At 59.1% G+C, this 10,862-nt stretch overlaps 1 long non-coding RNA gene across 1 annotated transcript; it reads left to right on the top strand.

The window, feature by feature from the left end:
* Positions 1–1,636: 1,636 nt before the first annotated feature.
* LOC147579665 (uncharacterized) lies at positions 1,637–4,090 on the top strand. Its single transcript, XR_015251990.1, has 2 exons — positions 1,637–2,158; positions 2,772–4,090. It is a non-coding gene; the product is annotated as an uncharacterized LOC147579665 (long non-coding RNA).
* Positions 4,091–10,862: the final 6,772 nt, after the last annotated feature.

Genomic DNA, 10,862 nt, shown 5'->3' with positions numbered 1-10,862 from the left:
ACCCGCACTGGCCTCTCTGCGCCTGAACAAGCACCCCCACAGCCTCCCCTGTTCCTGGTGCTCAGCACGTGTGCCTCTCGCTGGGCCATTCTGGGTCCCTCCCCGGTCGGGTGCTGTTCCTCCCTGCGTGCAGGGCTCTGAGGCTGCGGCCCCGGCGGCCCCACCTTTCCCTGCAGAAGCCACATCAGGGCAGGCAGGGGTGTGGCAGCGGTTGGGGCTCTTCGCCCCAGACTTCCCTAGGGCACACCCCAGTGGGCAGTGGTGCCGACACCCGGGGGCTCAGCACCAGGCCCACCCTCCCCCCACCCCCCCGCCACCAGCTCTCAGCACCTTCCGAACCCCGCCTGGAGTACACCCTTCCAGGCTGCACGGACGCCAGGGGCCCGCTGTGGAGTGCTGGCTGGGCCAAGCCGGGGTAGGGGGGTGGGGCAGACGAGACCCCCAGGGGCCTCCTGAACAGAGACCCCAGCCCTGAGGGCCTGCCATCTGGGGGAGGGGAGTGGGGCTGAGGTCCTCCACGTGGCCCCGAGTCCACGTGACACTTGCCTGCCCGAGAGCCTTGCTGTGGCTCGGGAGCCTCGCCGTCAGGAACACACGTGCTCCGTCTGGTCCAGAGACACCCCGCGCGGCTCCCAGGCCGTCACCTCGCTGGGACCGAGTGCCTGCTCCGGTTGCCAGGATCCTGTCACCTCTCTCTTCCTTCACGTCCCATCGGTGGTGTAACTGCTCCCACTGGTGGAAACTCTGAGAAAACCTCTCAGGACGGCTTCCTGCACCGGCTGCGCCTTCTGTCTTTCCCGCGAGGGTCGTCCTCCTTGGCCTACGCGTGTTCCTCCCGGACCTCCCACGGCCCCTTGTTTCTGTGGGGTCGGTGCTGATGCCCCCGATCTCATGCCTCCTTTTCTAATTTGAGTCCGTTTTTCTGAGTGCATCTAGTCAAGCGTCTGTCAAGTGTGCTGCTCTTTTTTTTTTTTTTTAACGTTTTATTTATTTTTGAGACAGAGAGAGACAGAGCATGAACAGGGGAGGGGCAGAGAGAGAGGGAGACACAGAATCGGAAGCAGGCTCCAGGCTCTGAGTCATCAGCCCAGAGCCCGACGCGGGGCTCGAACTCACGGACTGCGAGATCGTGACCTGGCTGAAGTCGGACGCTTAACCGACTGCGCCACCCAGGCGCCCCAAGTCTGCTGCTCTTTGAAGGAGCCAACTGTAGGTTCCATGTCCCGGTTTTCCCCTATTTTTCCATCCTCCGTGTGTACCTCCTCCCTTCTCCTGACCCTGAACCTGGGCTGTACTTCTCGCTCCTGAAGTCAGGTCCGCTGGCGGCCTGGCTCCCGTGTTTTCACGCGGCGCTCGCCGCACAACACCCCCTCGGCCCTGCTTTCCCCGCACCCCGCACACCCCACTCTGCTGTGTTGTCCTTTTTGCTGGACTTGAGCTGGTCTCTGACTTCCCTGTGAGCAGCCGTGGGGAGGGGCTCAGGCGCAGGGGAGGGTAGAGGCTTCCGTGAGGCTTGAACCGAGTCTGGGAGACCGAGGAGCCAAGGGCCTGAAGACCACAGTGTGGGCCCCTCCCAGGCCTGTGGGAGGCTGGGGCCAGGGCCCCAGGGGGTGTGTCAGGGGCTGGGTTCCTGGGACAGATGCTGGGCCGAGTGGGGCGGCTGAGGGGGGGTGCCTGGCAGGGGCCGGGGGCAGAAAGGGGAAGGGGCGTTGGACACAGAAGGGCCTTCCCTCAGGTCCCGGTGACAAAAGTTTATCAAAGGACAAAGGGAGTGATATGTCGTGATTCCCAGGTGGAAACCTCCCAAGAGGAAAGGGGTCTGGAGGGGCTCGGAGCAGAGGCAGGGGTGCAGGGGTCCCAGGCACAGGAGGGGGCACGAGAGACATGGGACGCAGTCTGAGGCTCCCTGGCAGGCTCCCCGCTTCATCTGCCCTTGAATTTTGGGTCTCCACCACCCCCCCCGCCCCCCGGCCCCAGGAGGCTGGTGGGGGCAGGCTCCAAGTGCACTGCCCAGGCAGCCCTGAGCCTGAGCAAGGCCGGCCCGGTTCCAGCACCAGAGTGGATCAGGAATGGCCCAGGAATCCCTGCGTTTCCTGGGACATTTCTTGAAGACACCCCCTCACTTGTGTGCCACAGACAGAAGGGCCTCCCTTGGAAGGTGGGGGAAGCCGGGGACTGCCTGAGGGGCCCTGGGTGGGGGTGGGGTGGGGTTTGGGCAGAGGCCAGGGAGGGAGGCTCTCCCCAGCACCAGCCAGCTCTGCCTGGGCTGTGCTCACCTGGGGACAAAGAGCTGGCTCACAGGACACTTGCCCCAAGATCTCCAGGCTGACGGGGAGGCAAGGCGGAGGCAGTATCAGCCCAGCAGGTGGAGACAGAGAGACCTGGTCCTGTGTCCAGGGCCCCAGCCCCATGGCTGCACAGAAGGGCAGAGGACCCTGCAGGGCCTGTGTCCCTAGGCCTGAGCCATTCTGGACCGGGACCCGGTGGTCAAGCTGGAGGGGGTGCCTGGGCAGGGACCCTTTCTGACCGTGGCCCCAGGACCGCAGACTCCCCAGTACCCGTGCTCTGGCCCCACATCCTGCAGGCAGGGAGGGACCCATGTTTTACCTGCCCAATGGCACACTGGGGCATGGAGGGGTGCTGCCTGAGGCCCCCCATGCGGCTCAGAGTCCAGCTGTGTCCTCGGCCGAGGCCCGGGCATGGATGGGGCCAGGACTGTTTGTCGTCTGTGCCTGGGGACCTAGCCCTGTGCTGTGCCCTGCCCACCGCAGACACAGGCTGGGCTCTGCTGTCGGGGCGGACCGAGGCTTCCAGAAGGAGATTCCCCACCGAGGCCCCACTGCCCACCAGGAGAACTATGGTCAGCTCAGCCTGTGCCCCTGCAGGTGATTAAGACTTTCTCTCCAGTAAGGGGGATGGGACCTGCCTCAGGGTGGGGGTGACACTGTCCAGGGAGGTCCCTGAAGATGGGAGGTTCGGGGCTCATCGGGGGGGTGGGGAGGGACTCTGGGTCCCCTGTCCTGTGAAGAGAGAGGGAAGGGCCTGAAGGCCAAGGCCAGCCCCTGCCTGTGCTGGGAACTGAGGTCTCCTAGGGCGTCAGTAGCAAGGTTCCTGATGTGCTTACCTGTGGGGATTGAGTTTGTTTCCACGTTAGGAGGGAGGCGACCGTCCTATGAGGACAGAACCGGCCACACGTGAATAACCGTTACTCGCATGTGCCTTTAACAAAGTGACGTAGCGATGAACGTTCAACTCTCCCCTGTTGAGTTGTTTCGGTTATGCACCGGAAGCGTCTTCCAACGACCGCCCTCGAGCGACAGCCACCCGAGTCGCTGTAAGTAGTGACCTGCGGGGAAGGGCTTTCCGCGGGTAAAACAGGCCCAAGAAGACCCCAACCCAAAGTCAGCAAGACTTTCAGTGCATTAGAAGTTTTTCCCAGAAATTCTCTCCCGCCACCAGACAGTAGGCCGATCCGCTCTTTATATGGTTTCATTCGGTTTCCACGCCTGGGCGGCATCACAGCGGCGAAGGGTTTCCTCCCAGAGACATGCTCCCCCGGAGAAGACAAAGCCAACCCTCGTCAAAGGGCGTGTTGCAGAAAGTGCCCCCACCTGACTCTGTGTCCCCTGGGAATGTGCTTCCCCGGAAAGAGCCAGGAGGCAAGGGCAGCGTCGCGAGGAAACGGGGAGACGCGCTGGAATAATTCCCACAAGGACAAATATTCGGAACAGAAAATGAAAACCATTTGCCCTCCATTTTCCTGTGCGGAAATACCATGCAAGCCCCTCGCCCGGGCTGGGCTCAGGTCAAACGTCTGGGTACAAACGCAGAAAGTCAAGTCTCCGGGTCGGAATTTACGCTGTAAAGGAGGTTGAGCTCCAGGCCCAACTATTGGGTCCAAGTGCCTACAGTCTGAGATTCCCAAACCTCCAGACAAAGCCCATGGCAGCGCGCATGTGAGGGAACAGTGGTGTCCCCTCCTGGGGGAACGTGGGCACACGTGATCGTGGTCCTTCAGCCCCGCCCTCCCGGAACAAGTCAGGTCGGGGGCCCCAGGGACCCCCTCCATAGGCTTCACAGGCACCGTCCTTTCAGGTCCCCACGTGTTCTGCGTGAAATCTTTCCGTGAAGGCCTTGGGAGCAGTGGGGACGCTGAGCGTGCGTGACCGACACAAGCCAGGACACAGGTAAGGACCCGGTTCTGGAGAAGGTCCTGCGCACAGCCGTCCTGGCGAGCTTGGGCAGCTGCGACAGCGCAGGGGGGACCTGGGCCGGCGCCCTGCTCGCGGTTCCAGATCAGGAAGCCTCTGGGCTGGCGGTGCTCTGCCCCGAGGCCATCGAGGCCGGTCCCGGGACGCCCCAGCGGGGATGCGGGGACGCGGGGACACGGGAACACGGGGGACCCGGGACATGGGGACCTGGGGCCTCGGGGGGCGCAGGGGCGCGCTCAGCGACCCGCTGGCCGCGCCACCTCCGGCCGCCGCGCCGGGACGGGGGCGGGACCCGCGGGGGACGTGGCGGCGCCACCCTTCCGGGGCCGGGCGGGGACTCACGCCACCGGGCCGGACGACGGGGGCGCTGATCCGGAGACCCGGGGCCGCCTCCGCCCCGGCTGCGCCCCGCCCTGGGTCCCCGGGCCTGGCGAGGCCGATCCGTCCCGGGGTCCTCGGCCCTGCGCGGCTGGGGCGCGGGAAGCGTGGCGGCGCAGGAGGAGCCGGGAGGCGGAGGGTCGGCCTGGGGAGCACGCTGTCCGGGGGCGGGGAGAGGGCCGCGACTCTGGTCCCCTCCCCACTCCAGCCTGCACGTCCGGGAGCGACCGGAGGGCCGAGTGCCCCGTGGGCGGCCTGGCCCCGAGGGGGCGCTCCTCGCAGGCTCCCCCCCCTTTCGAAGCAGGGCCCACGGGCTCCACGGCGAAGGCCCCCTGCCCCTCGGTGAGCAGCTGGCGGAGGGACCACCGCGGCCACGAACCAAACCGAATGAGACGTTTCACACAGCGGGTGTGCGGAGATGAGCCCTGGGGCAGATCTGGGCCGCCTCTTTGCTTCTCCTCCACTGGTCGTTCCAGAAGCACATACGTGGTCAGACACTGGGTGTTGGACCCCTTGAGATGCTCCCAGTAGGAAGCAAGGGTGACTGCTTCTCCACCTGACCTTGTCACCAATGCCCGGCTCCCAGGCAGTGACCCTGGACGGAGAGCCCAGCATCAGGAAGAAATGCCACAGGAAACACCCCTGGTGCCAGGGGGCTCCCTGGAGGGACAGCCCTTCTCTGGGCCTCTTGTCATAGAGGCAGAAGTCAGGGAGATGGCCATGGGGGACACGTGTGGGCAGTGTCCAGGTGTGGTCCTGTGCCTGATGTCCATGGGGCAGCTTGTCATGGGGGGGGACCTTCTCCAGCGGCCTCACCCCCTGCGTGGCCAGCAGCTGTGGGCCAGCAGGACAGACCGAAATCCAGGTCAGTTCGAGTTGCCCCTGACCTTGGTGATGAGCGAATCCTGCCCAAGCGGGGCTCGTTGTGGCAGAGCCAAACAGGCTCCCCTGGTCCCCGGGTCGGTCCGAGGAGCAGAGAAGGATCTAGGGACGCCTGAGCAGCACAGGCCCAGTGGGGAGTCTGTCTGTCTGCAGGTCCGTGTGTCAGCTGCCTCTCTCAGCCTTCCACATCGGTGTCCTAGTGACCTTGTCCGACATGGATAAGGGCAGTTACTATTTCCATTGCCAATGAATTGCCATTGTTTGCTTTAACCCATTTGCATCCATTTTAATTTTATTTTATTAAGGTTATTTATTTATTTTGAGAGGGTGGGGGGAGCAAGCAGTTGAGGAGCAGAGAGAGAGAATTTCAACCAGCCCCACGCTGTCCATGCAGAGCCCAATGCAGGACTCAAACCCACAAACCGTGAGATCATGACCTGAGCTAAAATCAAGAGTCAGACACTTGGGCTGCCTGACTCGCTCAGTCAGTTAAGCGTCTGACTTCGACTCAGGTCATGATCTCACGGTTTGTGAGTTTGAGCCCCCCATCAGGCTCTGTGCTGACAGCTCAGGGCCAGAAGCCTGCTTCAGGTTCTGTGTCTCCTTCTCTCTCTGCCCCTCCCCGGCTCATGCTCTGTCTCTCTCTCTCTCAAAAATAAAATAAACGTAAAAAAAAATTAAAAAATAATAATAATAAAAAATAAAAAGTTTTGGTTTGTGTTGATTTGTCCTTCCTGCACCGGCTGTAGAAAGTGCGAGCTTCCAAATAAAACAAACCCCGCACCAGTGTTTTGGTCTGTAACAGCTAAACAAGTTTGTCAAGGAAACTCTGTTAAGATTTTATATCGCATTTAAATAAGCTGATGGCGTCACCCTCCCACCTCCTAAAACAGAAAAACAAAACCAAAAACCTCAGCTCCCAGCTGAAAGCGGGGAGCCACTGTCCCATCCCTCCCAGGGGTTGGAAGCCTTGGAAACCAGAAGACTCACCTCCTTCCTCCCATGCTGTGTGGGCCACCCCCCCCCCCCAAGCTCCCTCCCCTCCACCAGTGGTGTCACCTTACACCCTGATGGGGACCTCCCCTGTCAGAAGGGGGTGGGGAGACAACCCTCCCTCTGAATCAACCTGGAGGCAGCAAAGTTCACTGTCATTAGGTGTAGCGTAGAGGAGACTCCTTCCCTGCCTTCCTGCTTCCCTGGTGAGTCTGTCCCAGAGCTGTCCCCACCCCTGCCAAAGCACAGACACCACGAGGGGACCTGTGTCCTGGGCTCCTCCTGGCTCTGGCCCTGCCCTGTGTGGGGGTCTGTGACTGCCTTGTGTTCCAGATCCAGGCCTCTCCAAGCAGCAGACCGACATCCAGGAAAATGCATCCATTTCCAAAGAAGCCATTTCTCCCGGCCTGGCCTGCGGGCTGCACCTCCCCACCCCCTCCTCCCCGGATGGGACTAGGCCTAACTCCATGGCTGACACGAACTTCACAAGGGGCTAGTGTGACAGGCTCAGGGGTCTCCTTCCAGAAGCCCTTGACCTCCTGGGTTGAGGTTCTGAGAAGGCATCAGAGCCCATCTGGGAGGCCCAGGTCAGGGGCCCAGGGGCTCACACCCTACAGGATGGATGTTGGAAGGAGGACACCACGAGGGCTTCCTCAGCACCCAAAACCTTCCCTCCTTAAGACGCCCTCACACAGCGCAGGGGCCTTCGTTCCCTGCAGACTGACTGGCCCCATTTCCCCTGAAGCCACCCCTGACTAGTGGCCCCCACAGTGCTCACCCCAGCCCCACCCCGGGCCCCGGACTCCCACAGGTTGGCTGCAGTAGCCCCAGGAGCCAATGTCTGTCACAGCTGATGGCTGGTCTCGGGCCTTAGGACCCCGGTGGGAGTCCTAGACTTGGACCCCACAGGGGCTGCTGGACCCTGTGGGGGAGGACAGGGGACAGACTTATTCAGTGGGCCCCCAGGGAGGACAAGAGGGGCCTGCACCCCACTGGGCTCGCTCAAGACAGCCACCTCCTGGTGGGCCCTGGCTGGGGAGGCTCCCCAGGGCTGGAAAGAGTCAGAGTTAGAGAGGAACCCGAAGGGAAAGGAAGCAGCCAGGGTTTCACCCCTCCCAAGGTCAAGGGGAGGAGCAAGCTAGAGCATGTCACAAGTTCAGACCCAGTGGAGTCAGGTTAAAAAATGTGTTTTCTTAGAAGGAGGAGAAGAAAAAGAAGGAAAGAGAAAGTTCCAGAAGTGGGCAGGCAGTCACTCAGGGCCACCTTCAGGGAGCTGCTAACAACTGCCTGTGCCCTGCCCCCTGCATCTCAGACCTGGGTGGGAGTGTGGTTCTGCCCACCGTGCGCCCCCTCCCGGCGGATTGGAAGGGGGAAAGGGGTGGCGGCCATGTCCCCACTGCTCACTCTTTGCTACAGACAAGGTCACGAAGGGAAGGCCACGAAGACGTGGAGACTTTCCAAGCAGGTTCCATCCAGTGTCTCCTCCCAGCTACCTAGATGCCGGGGCGGCAGCAGCAGCCGCTCTGTTTGGGGGCCAGAGCCCAGGATGGTCACTCGGGCTGTTGTGTAAACTCCTGACTCCAGGGCCAGGTTCAGGGGTCCAACACTTCCCCGCCCCCAAGCCGCTCAGAGCCCATTCCTCGAACTCTTGCAGAAGTTTTGTAAGCACCTGATTACGTCTGCTAAATCAACCCCTGCTTAGATTACCCAGAACCCGCACCCTGCCTGTCACAGGATTTGCTGCTGGAAATGACGCAGCCTTAATGCCACGTACGAGGCACGGGTGGCATCAGGGTCCACTAGCTCAAGACCACAGGAACGCACCTGTTGTTGGGCAAGTGAGGGGAGCACATACCATGGGGACCCATGGGGTGTCTCAGTGGGAAGGTGCTAGAGAGCCCTTGGATTCAGGCTTGGAGGAGGTAATTTTAGTAAAGTTCAAGAAAACAGACTTTGCTTTAGAATGAACACTGTCGAGAAGTGGGGGACATTGCATGACTGAATATCATAATAAATCTTATCTAGAAGGAAGGAAGGCTGAAAAAGATAGGTTTGAACTCTAAGGGTCCGCTTATACGTGGATATTTTCCTTTTTTTAATGTTTGTGTATTTTTGAAAGAGTGACAAAGTGTGAGCAGGGGAGGGGCAGAGAGAGAGAGAGAGAGAGAGAGCGAGACAGAATCCGAAGCAGGTTCCAGGCTCTGAGCTGCCAGCACAGAGCCCGTTTCGGGGCCCAAACTCGTCAACTGCGAGATCATGACCTTGAGCTGAAGTCTGATGCTTAACCCACCGAGCCACCCAGGCGCCCCTATATGTGGATATTTGTAGCAACTGTAGCCCATCGCTACCAATGTATTTTCTCTTCCTTATGATTTTCTTAATAACATTTTCTTTCCTCTGGCTACCGTTATTGTAAGAATACAATACTGCATACAACATACCGAATGTGCCTTGTTTATGTCATCAGTAAGGCTTCCAGTAAACAGCAGGCTAGCAGCAGCTGAGTTGCTGGGTTTGGGGGAGTCAGAAGTCATGTACAGATTTTCAACTGCACCGTGGGGTGTCAGTGCCCCTAAACATCACGCTGTTGAAGGGTCAGCTGTAACAGGTGAAAAAGCAACCGTCACTCACAGTAACCACGAGAGGGAGAAGGGTTGGCCACTTTGTGGTTTCGAAATCGTCCATATTTCCGCCTGGATTCAGCCGTGATCGCAGATTGTTCTTGTTGGTTTTGATCCATCACGGTCACAGAATGGTCTTGTCTGGCTGACGTCAGTTCCTCTGAGACCATTTGTGTTCAGCAGGAGAACGCAGTGGTCTCGCCACCAGGGTCAGGCCAGCACCCTCCCCACACCCCACCCCACCCCCGGGTCAGGGGCTGCTTTTCTCTCTCGAAACAAGAAAATAGGCATATATGCAGGCTGGGAGGCTGGGGAGCCCTGAGCTCTTACAGCAAGACATTTGGTGAAACTGCTTTCAGTGCACCATGTGTCTAAGAGTCTGGGAGCGCCTGGGTGGCTCAGTCGATTGAGTGTCCGACTCTTGGTTTCCGCTCCGGTCACGACCTCATGGTTTGTGGGATGGAGTCCTGCACGGGGTTGGTTCTGCAGCGACAGTGCACAGCCTGCTTGGGAGTCTCTCTCTCCCTCTCTCTCTGCCCCTCCCACACTCTCACATGCATGCTCTCTCTCAAAATAAATAAATATAAATAAACATTAAAAAAGAACAAAACACTAAAACTGAAAAGTCTGTCAAATGTGCTGATGGGCTGCGTCTCCCACCTACTCCTGCTACGTTGTCTCCTCACCCACAGTCCAAACCTATGACCTCACAGGGAGGTCTCTATGACTAATTGACTGAGAAGGAAAAACCTCGATCGTGGTTTACAAATGGCGCGGAAGGGACGGCTCAAGCCCTACAGTCCCACTTAGGGGTGGCCCGAAAGGACAGAGAGGAAAGAGAAGCCTCTCATTACTTCAAGCACGGTGCCTGTTCTGAAAGATAGCCAGAAATAGTATGGCTCTATATTGACTCATGGGCAGTTATTAATGGCTTGGCTTGATCACCAGAGCCTTGAGAAAACCACACTGCAAGACCGGAAATGAGGTGGTCTGGGAAAGGCATAAGAGGATGGACCGCTCTGGGGAGGCATGAGCTGTGCAGATACTTTGCCACGTTGTGAGTACCTGTCAAAAGGCATCTACCGCAGACGAGGCTTTCAGGAATCGGTTGGACGGGACAGTCCATTCTGTGCCCAGCAGCCAGTCTCCTTAGCCAGCCAGCCACGGGCTTGTTCAGTGAGCCCACGTACAGAGTGGCCAAGGAGGCAGGGATGGGGGCCAGGCGTGGGCTCAACATCAAAGTCCAACCCATGGGCTTCGCCTCACCGAGTCTGACATGGACACCATCCCAGTTGAGAATTTAACCCCCAAGAGCAGAGACTAATGGTGAGCCCCTGATATTTCCTGGGGGGACGGCCAGTCACTTGGGTGGAGGATCGATTACATTAGACCTCTTCCATCGTGGAAGGAACAGCAGTTTGCACTGGAACAGACATTTCTTCTGGATGTGGATCTGCTTTCACTGCCTGTAACGCCCTGGAAGCACTGCCCCCCACAGACTTCCAGTATGCCTTGTGGACCTTTATTGTAGCCCACGGATCGTTTCTCTGATGTAGAGAGTAATTTTACAGCAAAAAAAAAATGTGAAGCAGTGGGCTAGGCACATGAAACCCGCTGGTCTTTGATGCACTCATCCGGAAGCAGTGATCTGGTAGGTTGAATGACCTCCTGAGGATTCCTTTTAGCACACTCTGAAAAGATGGGACTCCATCTCACAGGTTGTGACGTTATCTCAATTATAGTCATAGTACGGTTACTTATATGGAGTGCTGTTTTT

This window comes from Puma concolor, chromosome B3, assembly GCF_028749965.1.
Source record: "Puma concolor isolate L17-30 chromosome B3, mPumCon1.1.hap2, whole genome shotgun sequence".
NCBI classification, from domain to species: domain Eukaryota; kingdom Metazoa; phylum Chordata; class Mammalia; order Carnivora; family Felidae; genus Puma; species Puma concolor.
This window is presented reverse-complemented; position numbering and strand designations above follow the sequence as displayed.